This window comes from Opisthocomus hoazin, chromosome 4 (assembly GCF_030867145.1).
Source record: "Opisthocomus hoazin isolate bOpiHoa1 chromosome 4, bOpiHoa1.hap1, whole genome shotgun sequence".
In the NCBI taxonomy this organism is placed as follows: Eukaryota; Metazoa; Chordata; class Aves; order Opisthocomiformes; family Opisthocomidae; genus Opisthocomus; species Opisthocomus hoazin.
In genome coordinates, this window is record NC_134417.1 from 326,404 (window position 1) to 348,528 (window position 22,125).

General features: G+C 39.2%; 1 protein-coding gene across 5 annotated transcripts in view; it reads right to left on the reverse strand.

Annotated features, from left to right (window-relative positions):
* CLSTN2 (calsyntenin 2) overlaps positions 1-22,125 on the reverse strand; it is a 527,602-nt gene that overhangs the window by 201,543 nt on the left and 303,934 nt on the right. The window contains exon 1 of one of the 5 annotated variants that reach the window (XM_075417513.1): positions 18,558-18,897. The exons of the other annotated variants lie outside the window; for them this stretch is intronic. The gene's annotated coding sequence lies outside the window, so the exon portion shown is untranslated. Of the gene's footprint in view, positions 1-18,557; positions 18,898-22,125 lie in introns of those variants that run through there. 5 annotated transcript variants of the gene reach the window in all.

The window sequence follows — 22,125 nt, forward strand, 5'->3', positions numbered from 1 at the left end:
AAATCAAACAAATACATTTATGGCAAACTGAAGTTCATTCTTTTTCCCTCATTTCTTTGTTTAATCATTAGGAAATTGTGGAGTCAGGAAGAATGATTTGAGGTCCTTTTAAAGCTGAATTATTTTGTATTCTGACTGCTAGTATGAGAACTTTGAGTTCATTTATACGCTGCAATATATATTCTTCCAGAGGAAAGCTTACTTATCTTCACAGTCGTTTTGCCCATTTTGCAACAACTAAGAAAATGGAAGATTAAACTGGGCATGCGTCAGGGAAAGGTGAAATAGAAAACAGGGAACTCAAATCTCTTCATCTTGTTATGACGGTACAGCTAGAGGAGAGATTGGCGAGTTTATGTAATAGGATGAAGACCAAAGGTCTTGTTGATGTGGAAATACAAGAAGTGATGGATGCATTTCAGAGCTTTTACAGCATTTGGGATTCCAGTCTGCAGGGCAGCTGAAGTACTGTGTATCTGTTATTTGAATATATGAATTGCCTCAACATCCAGACACATAAATATGCTGCACTTGTACTCTGATACGACTCAAAGGCTTTGATTGACGCATACTCTGCTGAGTAAGAGATGATCTCTTGATTGAAGGCAGATACAATTTAACAATAATGAACATGTAAATAAGAATTTGCATGAAAAGGGAACTCCTCACAAAACTTAAAGTACCAAAGGCAGCGTTTCCTTCCTCCCGATTCTGTTAACTGCATGAGCTCTCATAAAAACAAACCCAAAAAAACCCACCACCACCCCAAACCTTTCCTCCTAAATAAATTCCACAGCATAGTTTTGATGACAGTTGTGCTTAAGAAACAGTCTCAGTATTCACTGAGTCCAATTCTGCAAGCCTTATCTTTTTTCCATTAGCGTCCCATGAGGAACAACAACAGTCAAATGAGTGACAGCAACATAATTCCTTAAATTACATCAAGGTGGGAAGAGAATAAAGTACTTTAGAAACAAGTGCTAAAATTTAGCCCTAGACCTTGGAGACTGCTGTTAGGAAGCAGAAAGGAACAGTAAACCAAAAGCAAAATACAATAAAAGGTCAAATTATTTGCAAGCTCTTCTAAGGTATATCTCCAAAGGAAAAAATATGACTGTACAATCTTTGTGTAACCTGTGGTGTAGAAATTTTAAAAATAATGGAAATAATCCACACTCTTTGGGAGTGCAAAACCATTCTTTTGCATCAGAAGATCTATACATTTGAAATATTTTCACATCATTAAAATTACTCATCCTTTTACACTGTTTTGGATACTTGTTTTAAAATAAGAAATCTATAATAACCGAGATTCGTAGCTGGTGTTGTGGTTGGGGCATTGTTTATATTTTCTCTGCTAAAGGTTGCTAAAATGTTAACATAGAAACTCTTAGCAAACATATAAACCACTAGATAGGCTTTCATAAAGTACTAGATTCTGAAAGAGTACCTTCAGATACAACATGATTCATGAATATCTTACCTTTCTTCCTCCAAGACAAACAGCAGCTACAAAATGTTAGACTGACTTCCTGTAACTTAAGCAATGTTTCCTTTTACCCTCCATTTTTCTAGTCCCGCCCGACCTTCAAATAATTATTTTTATTACTCCAGAAAAATTAATTTAGTATGTTTGAGATAGACTAACAGGCATTCAGATCCAAGCTGTATTCATGTTTAAGGGAATAATTTGTGTTTTAGACAACACACATAGAATATTGACAGAAAATTACAGAAATCGCATGAGCCAAGCAGATTTTTTTTGAGCTTTACCTTTTTGACAGACATCCAAAGCCATACCCGAAAAAAGCACTTTTTTTTCTAATATAATTTGTTAGAATTGAAAGATCTTAATGTAAATGTATACAGTTGTGCTTTTCCTTTTGATCCACATGTAGTTTAAAATGCCCCTCAAACTATGTTAAAGTTGCATTCTTTTCTCAGTTATATCAAAACCAGTCAAACTTCAGGTCAGCTTTCCAAAGACACAGTAATGCCACACTGCATTTATCTAAACACCAGAACAAAAGAGTTGTACCCATGCTGTCTATTTTAGGCTGTAAGAGACTGTATGTTTAAATAGGAAAAAACAACCCCAAAATACACAGTATCTAAGAAATTATATAATTCCCATTATATACGGTGTTTATTAGAATCTCTTGAAGATTAACATGTACAATTTTGGAATTATTATAATCTTTAAAATAAGTTGGGAATTTTTATCTTATCTTTAAAATGGAAGAGCCACTATTTTAATGTTTCTCAGCAGTGCTTACAATTGACTACATTCTATAAAAGAAAGTGATGGGCAAACTACATTTTTTTGATTTGCATTTACTAAAGATGGTGGAAGAAATTTATGTACAGGTTTGTACGTGAAAGTTTCAGGAACTGCGAGAGGAGTGTACTATATAGCAAGCTAAACTTAAAAAAGCAAACAAGCTGAATACTCAGCAGATAAGCTGTACAGAAAATTCTTTTCCATCTTAAGGTGTGTTAAGTTCTAGCACACATATTAAATCTAAAACTGAAAAAAAAGTATCATTTTATCTTGTTTACAAAACATCTTCTCTGAAAGCATTTATCATTTACCTTTTCCTTGCATTTGTCTAGCTGGGTAAAAGCTGAAATCAGTACAATGCTGTCATGAATGCAAACGCACGTTTAGTTCAGAGGTACAGATGAAATATACCTATGCTGTGGGTTGTTTTCTTCTTAAACTTGCCTCTTCTCCTACAATTTATTAGTCGCCCATATAAAATCATAATGTAAATAACTTGTAGCATCTACGATAAGGCAATTAATCTTTTTTCCTGTATTACAGTTAGAAGTCAATTCATTAAAATTTGTATGTACCGTTCACACTGCATTTTCATAGTCTGTCCCACCAAAGCTTGTGATTGTAAGCCTTTGGAGGTAATTAAACCATCTTGCTGGAAAACTGCCACTCCATATTGCACCTGCAAAAGCACTTGGTGTGTAAAACAATGAAGAAGAAAAAGGCAAAAGAAAAACAAACTCATTTTGTAGAGCCTGCAGGAAATCCCATGCCTCCAGAAGTGTTGTCTTGAAAGTCAGTTCAAGGACAAGAACCAAAATCTAGCAAAATGAATACAGAGAAAGGCCACGAGATGTTTAGAACCCAAGGAATATGCCAAATTCCGACATTCTACTTCGGTGCCTTTTCCCCATCCTCTACACAGTGCCCTGGGTTTTACCCCTTCCAGACAGCAGGCTCAAAAACCCAGCCTGCTACTTGCCACCTGATACACGGCAAGCAACACAACCAACCCCTCACGCCAAACTCCCCTACAAATGATGACTGTACCTGCACACTTTACACCTGCACTAAATGGCCCACGGGAAGCTCTGCAGCAGAAAGAGAGACCAAAATCACAGACAAAACACTGATACATCAGCAGCAGGAAAAGAAAACGTCAACCACCTCCTCCATCCAGCGCTCTCACAATCTACCAAGATGCCCTTTACCATGAGTACGGCTACAGGTACACAAAGCTCTCCGTCGGTAATGTCCACAACGTTACAAGAAGACTGCCTGCTTTATCAGACTGCAAGACATGCACAGGGCTTTCTGAAGGCAATCATACTCTCTGTAAATTAAATCTTCCAAGTCCCAGTAACTGTGAACAGAGCTGTAATTTGTCAGCACAGAGTATTATTATAACTGGACCACAACAGAGACAAAATGTATGAGGACATTATCTTAGGGGGAAAGACAACATCTTTCCTGTAACTCGAGACAGACACTTGTTTGAGGCAAGGGGAGTCAGAGGAAAGCAGCATGTGTACAAGGAATGCAGTACAATGGTATTTCCATAATTGAGATGGTTTCTGATGTAAAATACCTAGAAAATATCACTGATCCAAAAATAACACCTTATAAAAGAACCATGTAAGAAAAAAGTGAATATTTGAAGCTGTAACTGCTGACACTAGGGCAGAGTCAATACTGTCTAGCTGACTTAACTGCTGATTTCTAAACTTTAGTACGTTAAAACTTGCGATAGCAAATTGCAAGCGATAAGAATTCCTTTATGAATGCAAATGTTTTCTTTCCTTCTTTTTTTCCAAAATAGCATAATGGTTCTACTTTCCATTTAAATGTACTGATAATATGTTTTCTCATCTCTAGCTCTAGCTTAAAGAGGTTGTTGATTCCAGTAAAACCAGAAGAAAACATAGGCTTTCCTACCACTTAGTTCAGCTCCAAGTCCTTTCATCTGTTAACTTCACTGAGCTTCCGCTCAGCCTGCTGGAATCCTGTCTAAGCATCAGAGGCCTTCCTCTAAAACCAGCCAAATCGAGGATGCTTAGGAAGCCTTTTAAACATGCATAAAATCCCATTAACTTCTGTAGAATGTAAGAGACCAAACCTCCTGCCTTATGCAGTCTGCACTACAAGCAACAAGTCCTTATCTTGTACAGCAAAGAAAGAGCGTGCTTCTAATGCCCTACCTAGGAGGATACCGCACAACGTAAAAATCCTAATGATGCAGATGACATACTGACATCTGCTATCTACAGTCACTCTGGCTGGAAAAACCCTCCTCCCCAGATCTGGATGCCACTGGTTTGGCAGCCCACTCCTCATTTGGGTGATACTTTGCTGGGTAAATGCCACAGTAGGACTTGTCCGGTCAGCAAGGGCCAGAGTTCCACCTCACTGTACCAGGCATTTCAGAGAAAAAGGCTACTGAAAAATGAAATTTGTCCATTGTTAAAATCCAGTGGCCCTTTCTCTGGATAGTTTTAACAGCCCTGGCCTTTGGATCAAGAAGTAGAAACTTTAAAGGGGAAGAGGAAGAGGCCAGAAGAAGATTTTGATTCACAAATGTGGCTTGTGCCATGTTCACTCTTGCGCGATCAAGCTAGAAGTTTTGAAAACTCACGTCATTAACAGAAATTTGCTAAGTGTCCAGTAATTCTAGTTACTGAAAACTGGAATATTTGAGAGACTGTGCTTTCAATAAGCAAGTCCTGATCACATAGTTCATACATGTGACTGTATTGTGCACATGTAACTTTATAACAGAGCAGACCTTAATTCCTCCAGAATACAACCAGGGATGCAAACCTGGATTTCCTGCACTGCCTGCTCCAGAACGGGCCAGGGCTAGAAACCCAAGATAGGAATGAAATCTGAAATCTCAGAGTAGCAGCTAAGAACAAAGAGTTTAGAAGACAGGCAGATTTGGGGGCTTAGGTCACTAAAGAAATAAGGACTAGCAGTTTTGGTAAAGAATTTAAGCTTTTCTTTGGAAGACAGAGAAAACAGTGACATGGATAAATGCATTTTTAGGGAAAGGAAACTAAGGTAGAAGTGGAAACTGAAAATGGCTGTTAAGTAGGAGAAGTAAACAGATGTTTGCATTTTACAGGACTAAATCTTTCTCAGCATTAGGAAAAACAACGCTGAGTGGCTACATCAGCAGAAAACAGAATGCTGTTTCCCTACATACAAAATAAACTGAAAACTTTCCTGAAACTTTCACACATAAACCCCATTTTATAGGTTTTGTCAAAGACAAATTGTAAAGAAGAAATTTATTCTTCTGCCTCACATGCTTAGTTCTCCATGTGATGCCATTGCCTGAGTTACTGGAACACCAGTAGTTTTCTTCTGGGTTTTCTTTTAGATAGATAACTTTAGATCATAATGGCTGACGTGCTTTTACATAAAATAATAATGTGAAACTCCTGCACCAATTAAGGCAATGTGAGTTTTGACACTAAGTTTAGTTAAAGCAGAATTTATATGATTTATGATATGAGATTATGAGATATGAACTCTTTGCAGAACATTTTAACTAAAAAATGCATTATAGACAGTGCATCTCAGCAACGTTAAATTACTCAGTGGAGATCCTACAGAGAAGTTGGCATTGGTCTGACCACACTGCACAACAAAAAACTATCTTGCACAAAACAGGCTGCACAAGGTCTTCTGTCACAGGCACGTTTTCCGGCCTCCATGAGAAGGCCTTTCAATAATGACACTTCCCATTAGCAAATTTTGTTCTTACATTAAAAAAAAAGGGAAAATTTGAGGTGGAGGCCTCCTTTCTTAGTCGCTCATTCTTATTAAAAGCTTATTTGACCAAAAGCATCAAGTGCCTTGTCTAAGGGCTTGATAATATTATGCAGTAACCTACTGGCTGTTTCTAAAGTAAAATATCATACTCTGTATTCATTCTGACATGCTTAGAAGTTTATGTAGGTATAGATATGCTTGTCAAAAAAAAATTTTTTTTTTTTTTTTTGGAGTGGAGGAGGGATATTATTTTTAACACTAACCAAGTCAGTATTAAACATTTAACAGGAACTTCCTAAATGCTTTGGTCAACCCAAACCCGTACTATTCAGGAAAAGCAGCTTCGCTACAAATTTCACAAAACTCTACTCACAATATTGGTATGTAAAAATTTTAGCAGCATTTTTACTTTTGATCCTTATTTCTGAAAAGCACATTTTGAATTTACATATGCATATGAGAATAAACCTTTACACTGCGCTTCACCATCATCTTTTAGGTAATGGACCACATAGTTGTGCTCTCTATGCCTTAAACTGCCTCTAAGCCTTACAAGTTACTTTTATTAATACAAAAGAGATTTCCTCTCCTTGATTCAAACGTCCAGTCCTTACAAATTTATCTGTTGATGCTTGCCATAACAAACAGACTCCAGAGAATGCAAAACTGAATTCTGAACCACCACAGTCTATATGCCTCAGTGCTCAGACCAGGAAGTTCCCTGTGTACTGTACATAAAGAACAAAATTGAAATTAGATGATAAGTCTGTCCCACTGCTAGCCATGGGAATGTCCATAGCACACATCTGATTAAATCCTCATTCATGAAAGTCTATACAGTTAAAAATCTCAGGGAAAGTATCCAACGGCATAAAAATGTCTTCATTCATGTCACAAGGACAGAAAAATATAAACAACTGAGGTTGTGTCTTGCTATGTATTTAGTTGTATTCAAACAACACTTCATTTATCTTGCTTACTAATGGTGACCTTTAATTCAACACCAATTTCTTATAAGCAGCCTCAGTCTTATTTAAAAATACATGAAAATTTGAGATCCACAATATTTAACCCCTCTATCATTTCATTTAACTTTCTTCAATATTTAATAACTCCATGTTCATGATATGAAGCTGACCCATTCTTACATTGCTCTATCTTTTTTTGTCTGGACCAAAAGCAGCTCAGAACATGGATTTCTTTTTCTATTATGAGAGTTTACAGCATGCATTTTAAGTAAACCTTACCCTAGTCCTTATGTCTTAAATGAACAATAAAGGAGTGTCCTCTGAAGAGTTTTGTCAGATGATACTATCTGAGCAGGGATTCCAGCACAGTTGGATATTAATATCTTGTAAATAATCCAGATATTTAAAGCAATGCTGAGGAAGATACAGATCAGTAATAAACATTTTTAACTAGACTGTGTTGCCACAGGAAACAAACAAACAAAAATATCAATAGTTATGCAGAAAAGCAAGAGTAACCCCCTAAAAGCACCAAAGATAGACCTCATTGAGGAGTTACAGATCTGCAGGGTGCCCTGTTTAACTAAAGAACAACTTTGCACACATAACCTCTCTCTGATGGCCTGAAATATTAAAATCAGGGAGTTCCAATTGCTGGCATTTCTCTGACATCCCCAAAATGAACACTGTAACTATTACAGAACACTAGACATTTTTACATTTGCCAAGCAGATTTGCAAAGATACTTGTTTTTCAGCACCTTATAATTCAGGTTAGCAATAGTTTCTCTTTGTACATAGTAACTTAAGTTGAAATTTGGAAAATGGAAATTAAAGTAACTTAGGTTTTATGTAATTATGTCTCAAGAACTTCAGCAATACTCTGAAGTCGAGAAGGGCATTTTGAAAAATTCAAAGTGAAAACTGGTATTATGAAGCTAAAATAAATGAAAAATCCCTACGAAACAGTAACCTCTATAAAATTGTGCCACACTATTGTGATAGCACAGACTCTTGAGTGTTATTACAAATTAATCTCACCAAAATCCCATGCTCCTACACATAAGCCTTTGCATTTGGAAATCTTGGAAAATAAGCTAAATCCTAATGCCACGGGTTTTGAAGAACTAGTTTATATTTTTAAAATTAGAAGTGTTGGTGTTCACCTTTCCATTATTTGTTCAAAATTATAGATTTCCATACAGCAGGGGCTGAAGGATATTCCAGTAGAGAGAATATGATTATGTACAAGACAGGTACTGTTTCAAATTACCTGTCCTTTACCTAATCCAGAGAGATGGGGCCCCAAGGCTATCCTGAGAGAGGCTAGTGATCTTTTTCTTTATTATAGCCACCACTCTTTCCAAATAAGTCATGTTGTTTTTGAAATAGTGATTGCATTACCGAAGAGAGATGCTTTATTCTCTGTTGAAAACCAAGAAACTCCAATACTTTAAGGGAAGAGGGAAAAATACGAAAAGCGCAAGAAACAGAGATACTGATAAATTCTAGACACACCTATGTGAGCAAAGGCTTGTGAAGCTGAAAGGTTAAGAGAAAGATGTGACTATGCACAGAAACATTGGGGCTGGAAGCATAAGAAAACTCTACAGTATGTATCCTCTGGACATCTTGTACCATTTTAGGATTATGGTTAAACCACAAATGGACTACACACACCAGAATCACTGTTACACTGCAAGATCTACACATAAAAGATGGTACACATCTGTTATACAGAAATAGCAGAGTTTCATGTTAGGGCATCCTGTCTAATATTCATGTACCAAAATCCTCAGATTAAACAATTAAAGTGTAAAAATAATGATCAACAGTGTAGGCAGAAGTGCATTACAGAAACACAGAATGAAGTCCATTTGCAAGTATTTCTGTATTTTGTGTTCAGATGTCTGAAGCTGAAATGCACTTCAAAATAAATCTACGAATTGACTGTCCATTCTCACCCCAAACCTCTCTCCAGAATATGCATTAGAATATTGGCACTTCTCACAGGATCCCACACATTAATAAAATAATGGCTACATAACTTTTACTACCATGAATGCACAATGCAGATGGTGCTGTTAGTCACAGGAACAGCGGCAACGCAGCAAATCATGCACACGGAGGATAAAGACGATGAAGGAGTGTCCTCTGGTTTGGTATCACTACAGTGGTGTCTTATCCATGATGGTCTTTTGTTATGTCTGTTTTCTCCTAAATAACTACAGTTTTTTGGGACAGAGTCCAACTTTTCACTTTTATACAGTCCCTCTTGTTAGTTTGTGGTCCTTGACTGAAGCTTCTACACACTCCAAAATAATCATCTGTCTCCCCAAAAAAAATCAATAGGAATGTGGGTGTTCTAGAAATTCTAATAGTCAAGAGATATGTGTTTCAGCTATCCGAGCCAAAAGAACGCACACGACTTCATGGGCTATATAATCAGTATGTCAGGCATAAAGACATCCTGTTTTCATAACACAGCCATATTCTATCTACACTTTAATTTTTTCTAGTTCATTTATTTTCTTTTAACAGCTTAGTTTAGACTTCAGAACGGCCTGAAATAAGTATTTTTTAAGCTTTGAGACCGTTTCTGATTATAAGCAGCTCTGACTTCATAGCACAACGTTTAATTTAATTGTTTTTTATGCTCCTCCTCATTATCAATGCAGCCTTTATGTTTTCCCAAGGCAATCTTCTTTCTCTCCGTACATTTTCTCGAGATTTAAACCTACTTGAACGGTTTACTCTTGCCTCAAAACTCTCTCACCTATCCCTTTCTGCATTTCAACCTGAAAATCGCCTCTTACTTTTCTTTCTTTTCTGCCTCCTCAGCTTTCTCAGAGTGTCTCCTAATTTCTAGACAATTTGAAACATATCAGTCTATTTACATAGAAATTAGGTTGCCAGCAGCCTAGTTTTAAAATACAATGTATACAATGTATTAGCAAATACTACCTCCTCATATCCAGGTTCATGTATTTAAATAATAAATTTTGAGTACAGTTGGTGCTCAGAGTGAAAATGTGGTAGCATTTGCTTGTATTAGGAATCTGAATTACCAAGCACTAAGCCCTGCTCCAGTTGGAGCTGGACCACGACACTGTAGCAGCAACTAATGCATTCCTGTCCCCATACAGCTCCAACCACAGCACCAAGAGGCTTTTTAGGACTGACAGCAATCAACTTCCACAATGATTTAAGAGAGCTTTCCAGCAGTAGTCCAAGCAACCTCCCTGTACAATTGTCCCTCTCACTTGAGCCTGATCATACAAACGAGCGACAAAGGAGATAGTGAAATACAGGAAAGAAACCTAGAGATCACTTGAATGTATGGGTTACCTTTTTTCCCCTCCCCCTGTTACTAAACATAACTGAAGACAGCATTCTGTGCTCTGCATAGCCTTTCGGATGCAAACATAAATATTACTCAGAGGTTGCTTTGGGGGGTTTTGCTCCTTCAAAAAGGATTAGTTCCCATCTGTGTGTGTGTCCTACTCAGACAATGTCAAAATGCTTTTAGACTTGCAGCACACTGTACAAGGGACCTTACAGTAAAGAAAAAACTACAGCAAGACTGACCAATCTTCCTGACTCTATAAAACCACATAATAAAACCTCATCATCATTATAAACCACAGAAGGTCTGCGACTGGGTCACGGATGGGAGGTGACAATGCCAGCAGGGTTCCTTTTCTCTGCTGTGGGACGGAACGTTTCGCTCACTTTCATGGCAACCAAGTGACATCTGCTACAGTAATTTCTACTTTGCACTTCTTCCCAACAACCGGCATTCAGATCAGCCACCTCCTCCTTTCCCAGCACAGCCCTGCTGCTTGTCAGACGATACGTGCACTCTGGGCAGAGGCATCTCACAAGCTCCACGCAAGTCACGTGTGGCCCGTGAGCTATGGGCCAGTCACCAGGTCTGTTGAGAGGACTCAAGCAAATAAAGGAAAATAAAACAATGATGAAAAACTGCTGGTTTGAATCTGGATGTAAAACATCGCATTGTGTTACAGGCCATACCAGAGGACTACAAAGCAGACCAGCGAGTAAAATAATCAATGGCTAGACAGACAGGACGTCCAGCCCTCAGGCACCACAATCCCATTATATGCATGTTGCTTAGAAGTTGGCAACTTGGCTGTATTTCTCCACCAAAACCAAATGCACATCTCAGAGAAAACATCTGTTTTGAGGAACTCTGAAAGACTGGATGCAATCAATACTTTTTTCTTCCAAAAAAGGTATTACATAATACTAGAATAATGAATTGCTCAGAACATGAGTACTTGCATAAGATATTCTCTTTATATCTATAAATTCATTTAGTATTCATCTGTTTGCCTAACCTTAAGAACAGCTAAGCTTCAATTCATTAGTTTTTAGTATTCCTTGATTATTACACAGATAATTTCTTAATTACTGCTATCTGCTGTAAAGAGAGCTTCCAGGGCTTTGGCCAGTGTAGAAAAATTCGTCTGTCAAACAGAAGACAGAATGATGGAAAAAAATGAAATTGCATCTTCCACGCATTTGGGGTTTTTCTTTAGTTAATTGGTTAAGTCTTATATCTGAGTACCAAATACTATTTTTCCCAGCTTCATCACTTTGTCCTTAATTATCAACTACTACAAATTGCTAATAACTAAGATTAATTTTGACCCATGACACACCAGCATTTGTCCTACAATGTTGCAGATGGGACACATTTTATTGCAGATTTCATTTCATGCTTTTTATTGCAAAAGGTATGGAACAATGAATAATTATTATATATTTTACAGTTCATTCACTTCAGACTGATCATTTGATATTCATTACTCCATTGACAGACACGTCCTGTCAGTTTTACCCCTCATTATGCACATAATGTCTGCACGCGAGCAAGCAACACAATTTTGCAAGGAAGCTTCAAGTTTCCATTTGAAAAAAGAAAAAGCCACCAGCTTATTTTGTTACATTAACTTTAGTGCCTGCTGTCAAAGGAACAGCTGACTAAAATCACATTTCTGGTATTTCTTTCAACCTGGCTGAAAAACTAGTTTTGGCCATAAGAATATGCAACTATGTAAATCACTCCTGTGAAATCTGAAAAAACGGTTAAAGCTCCTGGACATATTTTCAAGAAACAAACTTTGACTTCCATTTTTTCCAATATTTCAGATCTCACAGATTTCATAACAAAGAAATAATTATTTTTGGTATTTCAAAAGGTTGCCCTGATGATAAGCCAATGATTATTTGAAAAGGCAAGTAACAAAGGAGGATGTTTTTTTCTGGGCTTCCTAAAGCAACAACTCCAGACAGTTGCTGTGCATCAATTTCAAGAGCTCTCTGGATGCTGTTTTTCTGAGGCTCCTTTCCTCAGAAATAATTGCTGATCATCAGAATCTTTCGTCCATTGATTGCCTGTTCAATGATATATTCAAAGCACGCTCTGCCCTCACAAAGTTTGAGTTGCTAATAGAAAAGTGGTCTGATCTTCTTGCTTTTAACATCCCCAAGAACAGGTTCTGGCTCCAGAATAGGAGGTTATAATAGAAGAAATACAACATGTTAAATATAAAATGCTTGAAACAAGTGAGTACATTTCAAAGGCAAGAACACATAAAAAGCCATACCAGAAAATATACCTCAATACAAACCAATAGAGGATAAAATGAAGCTTTTGTGCTAACCACAACTGAACCATATCGATGAACGAGCATATATGCTGGGTAACAATAAAAGGGAAACAATTAAGACAATCTGTTAACAACTTTGTAAGAACCTTCTCTATTAGTTTATGCAGAACCACCAGGCTATGGCAGAACTAAAATGATGGGCACCCATCAGATCACTCAGGCTTTCCTGACAGGACTCAAGACCTTTACGGAACAAATAAGCCGGAACGCAGAAGAAACTGCTTGTAGCTACATAAATGCAGAAACAACACCATATCATAAATGGTAAGGCATCAAAATACGTATTTTTCGGGGGTCAACACTGATAGCTGCTTATTGCTCGATTTGGAGAGGCTGTACTTGAAAGGACAAGAGAAGGAAGGAAGCAAATCACAGTGGTTTATTTTTTTGCATTTTGCCAATAAATAAAAGTCCTAAAGACCTCACCCTACATGTACGACCCTCTGTGCAAACGCAGAAAGGTGTGAATGTCATGTCCTCAGCTGGAGTGCACAACATTTACAAGTCTTATCTGAACCATCCAGAGTCTCATGTTGATAAAAAAAAAAAAAACCAAAAAAACCCCACACAACATTACTTCAAGTTTTTGATGACTTTGAAACTTCATCCATTCAAGATCGATGCAAAGTAACTTCACAGTAACACTTAAAAACACTAAAATTGTTTATACATAAAAGTTTCACAAGAAACAGCAGAGTTAACTGAATGTTTGTATCAAGCTTGGGCACCCAGGAAAGCGCCTGCAGCTACATAAATGCAGAAATGATACCACAACATCACGTAAACACGTATTTGACAAGGCTGATGCAGGGATCTGGCAACTGGCTGTGTTAATATCAGCACATCTTCCACACTGCTCATCAACCTTTACTGTTATAGCACAGATAAAAAGGAAAAACAGAATAGGAAAGAAAAAAACACACCCAAAAAAAGGAACGCAATTTAAGGTAGTCCACATTTCCTAAAACAAAGAGTGAAAAACGTCATATATGTTTTTCCCCTAGGAAATTAGGCTAAATGAGAAAAAATACTAATTTGGCTTTAGAAAAAAAGGATATTTTACAGAATTTGTATCAGTAATAGAATCTACAAGCTCAGTTCACTTCATGTTTAAAGCAACTGCAGCCACCTGCCTGGCAAAGGTCAAAGGACTGCTATGGTTCAGCGAGACGGGGCAAAAGCAGACCACTTGTATTTGACTAGTCTCATACATCAGCAGTCCCTGAACACAAAGGAGAGAAAAACCTGCTATCAAAAGGGATGTGTCATCTAGGGCAGGGCTTGGCACCCTTTCAAAAGTGTCTTCTTTTTCAATGCAAAACTTCGAGTGCCTCTCACATCAAGGATGCCAACCTGAATCTACCAACAGTGGCAGCAGCTCACCTTTCCTAGTCCCTTCTGGGTTTGATCCGAGCCTGGAAAACAGCGCACTCGGATCATGGAGGGCAAACAGCAGGGCTCACATATGTGAGATCCTAAAGGAGCTCTGCAGGAACAAGGCTTTGGGAGCCGCCACCTCACAAAGATACACAGCAGACACGATTATACACACGTATCAAATGTGTTCATACATTTTAACATAATGCAGATGACAGAAGGAAATGATGACAAGCAAGCTGCCCTAACAAATGATGCACATATTTTCATCAATCTTACCACTGATACTACACAGCACATTTGCATAACAAAGTAGTAAAAACACATGAGCGTTGCGCTTATGCCATTGTGAGAGAGAACCCAGGAAAAAAGTCACTGAATTGTTAGTTAAACACTACCATAAATAAGAGCCACGTTAACAGAATAACTCATCTGCTCTCTCCTACCTCACACCAGAAATAATAATTCTTCCTTTTGGTGCTCTTTGCTAAAATTAAAACTGAACAAAAAAAACCCACCAAGATGATTGCGCAGATCACATTCTCACTGGAGTAAGAATAAGTAAAATCCCAAGATTTTAAGCAACTGATTTAAAGCTGACAACAAATCTTAGATGCTGCAAGCTCAAGGGTTTGCCATACTTGCAGTGCTATGTTACAACCAAATGGCTGAAAGTTCTCACGCCCTGGGTTCTGCCCCATGTTTCTGACAGATAACTCTGCTCCCTCGAGACAGGGACTTGGTGTCCATTTGCGAATCAGCTCCTGAACTACACCAAACTTTCAGCTTGGTGCATCAAGCCAAACAAAATCCCCCTACAAAGTATCATCTCTGCTGCTTTCACATTCCTCCCCTTGACCACAACCCATCACTACTATTTAGAGCCCACCGACATTTTGCAGCCTAGGAGTAGAGGGAGACAGGGGGTTGGTGGGGTGTTTTTTTCTTCTTCTCCATGGAACAAAGTTGGTTTGGTTCATTTCGTTTGTTTGTTTGCTAAGCACTGTTCACAGAATAGAGCCTGTTCAGATATCTTAACCGGGTAGTTTACAAGCAGAAGCACCTTCAGCAGTCTCCATTCTTTCAGTCACCATGGTCATGAACCCTTAAGGAGTAGGTCAAGGAGGTGAAGTGCAAGTGCTAAGGTCATGCCCAACAGACTTGCAGGGAAAGCACTGCAAGAGGAAAGTCAACCTCTTTGGTAACATTATGAGTTGACACCAGCATATAATTGTGCAGGTGGCACAGTGCAAAGGTAGTGGATTTTTGGTGGAGAGATCCACCAGTCACCTGCAAAATCGGAAAACTAACAGAGGACTGAGGGAAAAGGCAGGTCATTTTTTCTGCGCTAGCAGCTTTTAGTCTTTGCTGCCACTGACTGAAGGACATTGTCAAAAAAATGGGTTCAAAGGAAGAAAATGAATGTCACATCAAATCAATTATAACCATTGGATTTAACAATAAGAAAAAAACCTTATTTGTAAAAATTACTCCTAGCGTTTTAAAAAAAAAAGAAAAAAAATCAGTTGTATTCTGCAGAGAAATGTTTTGGCCAGGTTCATCACTAAACTTTTACCAGAAGCAGGCAGAATAACCCTGTGCAAGCTGTAATTTTATGGACACTTGAAACCAAGGTAAGTCAGTGCTACTGCCAACAGTTTCACTGGCTGCAGTGTTTCTGTAACTACTGTCTCACACCAGTACCACTCCCCAAACAAAGCTAAGGAAAGCAATAAGCAAGAAAGGGAAGTCTTCCCACATGCCCACCCTCCCCTTGCAATGGTGTCTGTCAGGAAGCTGATTTCATTTGGATGATGTAACAAATAGCTAGACAATTCTACAGACTCAGAAAGCTTCTGTGCAACAAGCAGTGTCTCAAATTCCACATCTCAACTGCCCCAGAGCAACCTGAAATAGTACCACACACTTCAATGAGATTATTCTGGTTTTAGGCCAATCTACCAGCCCCACTTATGTTTTCACACAGTTAGGAGACAGGACTGAAAAATTTTGGTGAATAAATCCCAGTAAGACCCCAAGACGATGCCTAAATTAATTTGAAAAATCCAATTGTGTTCTTCCAGTTTCTGATACTACTTCTGTTTTTATCCTACGGCCAAGTCGCACTGTTTGCAACAGAGACATTAATGAGAAGCAGTCCACATGAACCTTTGCCCCAGGTACCCTGTTTCTGCTGTATGCCTTCGAAAACACTTGTTCCACACCCATTCTGCAGACTGAAAAGGAACATTGTTTCAGCTGCTTCCTCTTCAGAAGAGAGCAGAATCTGCAGTCAGGTATCCTCCTTTTGTACAGGCTTTTCCTTTAGCAGCTAGACAAACAGCATACACACGTCTAGGAAGAATGCACAAGGAGATGGACTTCCAGTTCTTTCTCAGAACTTGGCACTAAATATAATACAGTAATTCTTTTAGTCCTTGGACACAAAAATCATTAGGTATAGGCTATTACTTGCATTATCACTGTATTACTAGATCATTATGAAAAATAAAAGTTCTTATCAGCATGCACATTTATGAAGTGCAGTGGTTTGAAACTACCCCCTGTAAGAGCCTAAGCATTAGCACTAATCAAAATGAGTAACTGGGTTTTTTTCCCCCGAACCAAACAAGGTTAAAATAAAAATCCTTTTTACACGAGAGATTATGACTGATGGCACATGTCTGAGACAGCATTCAGACCCAAAGAACATCAAAAGGATTCACAATGTCATTCACAGCAGAACATTTTGCTAGCACAGAGACTGGTATACAGAAAAATATTACTACCACAATGACTCTCGCAGGACGGACTGGATGGTGCGCAGCCATGATGAGCTTTGTTATTCATCAGCATTTATACAAAGCAATTACACAGCAAGTTAAAAATCTAGTAAGATTTAAGGGTTGGGGGTTTTTGCTTGTTTGGTTTTTTTCAGTGGCTTGTGAAACTTTTTGATGGTAAACACAGCGAACTTTTTCCCTGTTCATCTGTCAGTGTATCCATCTACCCTTGTCTGTTTCTGATACTGATCGAAGTATAGTTACCTTTTTCTCTTTCTTACTTTTTACATCAACATTTTCATTTATTTCTTTTTTATATCAGTTTTGGCATAATTTTATATAATGGCCACATTATATCAATACAAATTTCTCCTCCGCAAGGAATGGTGAACATTTAGATGGATCAGGCTGAAGCACACTCAGGGCTACACTAAAAAAGAAAATGGATAGGCAATAAATACAAGTACAATTTTATGCTTTTAAAATGTCTCGTATCAGTCTGCATCTGGAACAGCAGTTACTACAAGGGGCCACATGCAGACAGAACAGACCTTTTATACGGTCTTTCCCTCACAATTTGCTTCTAGACATTTCTCAGAACACAGGTATATAAGCATAGTTGTATCAAACTTGCACCAGAGATCTAACGCACAAAGCAGTCTCATGGCAAATGCTGAAGTGAACAATACAATCCCTATTTTATGAATAAACATGCTTCTAAATGATAATTAAGAGTATATTGCAACCTTCAAACTATGTTACACAATTCACAACATTCAAAAGAAATCACCTCAGCTGTAACTGAATTTACAAACACTCCAAATCCACTCCAGTGGAAAGCCAAAGCTTCCCCATCAGCTGACTTGGCAATGGCATCACAAGTACTCACAGGGTCACTTCTGCCTCAGGAGGGAAGCAGTAACCCCAGGTGAAAGGCAGCAGCCCCTAAGCTACCTCCCGGCTTTCACAGTCCCAGTTCTGGCAGCTGACCGTACCAGTATGGACTCAAAACCTGCAGAGCAAGGAGATACACTGTGAGCTCTGCAGAAACAAGCACACAACCAACCAGACCAAACGCTTCTACCTAACGTGCATTTGGCAACAGAATAAAATCAGGCAGCCCAATCCTAGCCCTGCTACAGGACTACAGTTCTTAATGTGGCCTCAGTCTTCACCTACTTCTGTGTTTTCAAAGGGGCAAAAGCCTGGACAAGAAAAAAAAAACCAACATCTCTGCAAGAAAAGCAAACCTCAGATGGATGCCTCACAGCCCTCGGGGGAGCGCAGCCCAAGGCGGCTGTCACAGCACACAGAGGTAACCAACCGCTGGGGCTCGATTTGGTGTTTAAAGACCTTTAATTGCTTACAGGTGTTCTCAAAGCCCTCAACTACATCTCCCCAGATCCCAAAACAACATGAAAACTTGATTGTTTAATTGGCATGATACAAACATTTTGGACAAAAAGTGACTGGAGCATAAAACTTTGGAACTCCACGTAGCAGGCAAACTCCAAAGCAGCAGTACCCACCGTTCCTCCCGGCCTCTGTGCTTGTCTCACGCCCCACTTTCAAGCCTGAAGCTGATGTTTAACCTCTAAAGAAACACCTCCCGAAGCAGTGCTTTATTTTATAATACAAAAAACCCCCCACTAAATTAGAATCAATCTATCACAATTCCTTACCACACCGTTGTCTTCATAAACTGAATCGTGGCAAGAGCCTCCCCGGGAAGCCACGGCAGGCAGGCTGCTAGGAATCGCCGCGCCGCCCCCCCCTCACGGGCACAAACCGGGGCCGCCATGACGGCCCCACTCACTGGCGACCGCCGCCGCGCGCCTCCTCCAGCGCGGCACTCGGCCGTCCCCGGGGAAGGCGGCTGGCCCCTCTTCTCTGCGTTTAGACTTCTGTTTTCCCAGACAGAACTCGCGGGCGCATCCGCTCCAGCCCCTCAAGAAGCTCGGTACTGCCTTTTTATTGGCGGTAAACGAAAGACGGCAGGTACCGCACGCGCCGCTGGCGCGGCTGCCGGGCAGCGCCCTGAGGAGAGGCCGGGCCGCCGCGGGCCGCTCCCGGCCGGCCCCGCCCGTCAGAGCAGCCACCGCCCCGTGCGGGCTGGTGCGGGCGCGGGCCGCGGGCGGGAGGAGGAGCGGGGCCGCGCCGCCGCTGCCCAGGCAGCCCGCGGCCCAGAGCGGCGGCCCGGCGGGAAGGCGCGGGCAGCACCAGGCGGGGTGCCCGTCGCGGGCGGGGGGGGGGGGGGGGGGGGGGGGCCGCGCCGGCCCCAGCTCGCCCCGGAGCAGTCACCGCACCCTTTGTTTACGCAGAGAACGGCCGAGAAAATCAAGTACACAGTGACTTAAAAAAAAAAAAAAAAAAAAAAAAAAGAAAAAAAAACACCAACAAACCACGCTCTTCTGCCAGTTTAGAATGAGCAAATTGTCCTGTCTGCGAACAGAACAAGGACAATATGCTTGTATTCACATAGCGTGGCTGTACAGAGAAAGAACATTAAAAAATGGTTTTATACCTACAAAGAGCTTTGTGGCTGGCTGCAGTCCGCACCATGTTCAGTACGTTGCAGCTCTCCTCAACGCTCTGAGACGTTAAATATTACTCTTTGCACCTTTTATAATAATGAAACCAGAATTCTGAGCAATGTGAGCAGGTGTGCACTCAGGAGCCCTCAAATACTCCTTTAAAATTAGTTTATTGAGACAGTAAATTTTTTACAGCTTTTAGTTGTAGCCATAATTCTATTTCTTTAAGTAGTATCACTACCTCGACTTCCATGCAGGTGTTAACAAACGAGGTTTTTAAAAATTAGAAGTACAATGCCAGTCAGGTTCACAAGACCTGTAAGCCCTAATGCGATGTATATGAAAATATACAGTGTTTATATATAAGTGACTTTTTTTTTACATAAGCAGTAGCAAAACAATTTTATTACTATTTGCACTAACAGTGGCATGGATTTTTTTTTTTTTTTGAGATGTGTAAGATTAAAAAGTACAGAGAATACACTTGTCCACTTGTATTCTTTTTTACCAACATGAAAAGAGGTAGAGCTATGTCACCAGTGAGGAAAATATCTGAGTTGTCTGTTATGATATCATTTACCTTAATAATATGTAGCAACTGCAAGCTGAAAAAGTGACAGATAACGCAAAGACATGTCACAGAAGTGAAAGATAAAATAGTAATTAGCATGGCATAAAAGAACTTGGAGATGAAAATGAGAAGAGGGATAAAATCCCATATACATACATACAGACAAAGTATAGATACTGTAGATACTGTATATGTAACAGACAAAACTAGAAAGGATCAGGATGATTTTGTAACCATTGCTTTGCAACCTGCCCACTTACTTCTTGCCGTGGGAAAAGACTTGACTTTGGGTTTCTCAGGCCACTTACTACTAAAGCCGGTGTTATTTTCATCCCCTCTGCAGCCAGGGAACACGGAGCAACCGGACACTCCAGGGACCTCCAGAAGAAGTCCAGCCACATTTCCCCACAGAAGACGAAAATGTTTCTAGATAGCGCCATGTATTGAAGACTTGCGTATAATCATTTCTGGCTTGGAGTACGAGTTCTTTCTTCCCCTAGATCTGGTTTTGAGGTGGAGGAATTAAAGTAAACTGGTTTTCATATGCAAGGTGACAGTCATATGAATGTATTCACAGTAAGAGTCTCTGCTTTCAAAAATAACTTGAAGATTACACAACACACAAGTACACAAATACTATTATCTCTATTATCCTTTTTATAGTAAAGTTTTGGAAATGTGTCAATGACAGAAATGAAAGCAATAACTTGCCTTTTCAGGAACTTTTTAATCGAAGTTAAGAGGCAAGAATAATGGTCTGCCAGTGTTAGGTTTCATCAGCCTCTAAACTAGATCTTTCTTTAGAAAATGTAATTGAAGTAGAATGAAATGTGGAACCGACACAGATCTGATATCCCTTTTTTAAGAGAGGAAAAAATTCAGCTGGAGGAAAAGATGACCACAGCATTTACTTTCTACTGAAATTAATGCAACTGTCCCACTCAATTTTGCATTATTAACAACACTGACATTTAAAATTTTTTTTTACCTTAAAAGTAACACTTTGAAAACTGGCTCCATGATAAGTTGAATAATAGTGAGACAATAGGACAATTCCCATCTCTGTTAGACATTCCTAACTGAACTGATAAAATTGTAATATTTAGGAGCAATAAGGAGAATAATGAATCTTTCCTAGGTTTTATTAATTGTAACTAATGTATGTTGTATAAGGTGGATATGTGTTTAAACAGCATTGGCCAAAGAGTGTAGAACACACTCAGCACTGAATGCTCCAGTCTTAAGTCTTTAATATTAGTTAATTGACTTATGGGTATACATATGTATATTTTCAACATATTATGACAGATGAATTTGCTGGATCAGTATCTGCATAGATTATCTGCCATGTAAAGTGCCAGACTGCCAAGATAAGCCCGTCGGAGCAGCTCTGCTTGCATCGAGTAGATCCAGAACTGTCGTTTGTAATCCCTTGTGCTGGTTACCCTTTTTGCTAGACTGTTTTTTGTTTTGCTTTTATCCAAAAGGTTACATCGAGTGTACTGGGATAACTTTTCAAATGGAGGAGAGATGGGCATTCAAAAATAGAAGCAGTGAGCATGTATTTCAAGTTGGGGGCAGTATCCTGTAAAAACCAAAATAATTTAATAATTCTTCTTTATCTGCTAAGTTATGGTGAATCACACTACACATCTGCAGCTGGGAAAATAGCAAATAAAAAAATCAATTGCCAGAAATTAATACTTGCTCCACCGTCTATGCATGGGTTGCTTCAGTTCTCTCCAATGCATTAGACTAGCTGCTCTGATCTTGTCATACTAGATGTGATTTTAGGGATGGACCAATAGAAAAGAAGACTAACCACATTAAAAACTACTCACATGTACTAGGATATAGGATTATCCGAGTAGGTTTACAGAAAACGAAGGGTTTGTTTTTTTCCTCACCACTAATGAGCTACCATTCTTACTGCAATCACCGTTCGAAATTAATTCAATTATCCATTCAATTATTCAGTTAGTCACAGTCAGACTTTATTATTATTTTTCCTCAAGCAGGGTGGTGTTAACGTTGCCTAAATCTACCCCACATTCACATATGTTTTCCCCAGTGACAGAATCAAGTACATGTGGCACCCACTGTTTGCTCACCCCTACAGGGAACCATCACTGTATCATGCTATGA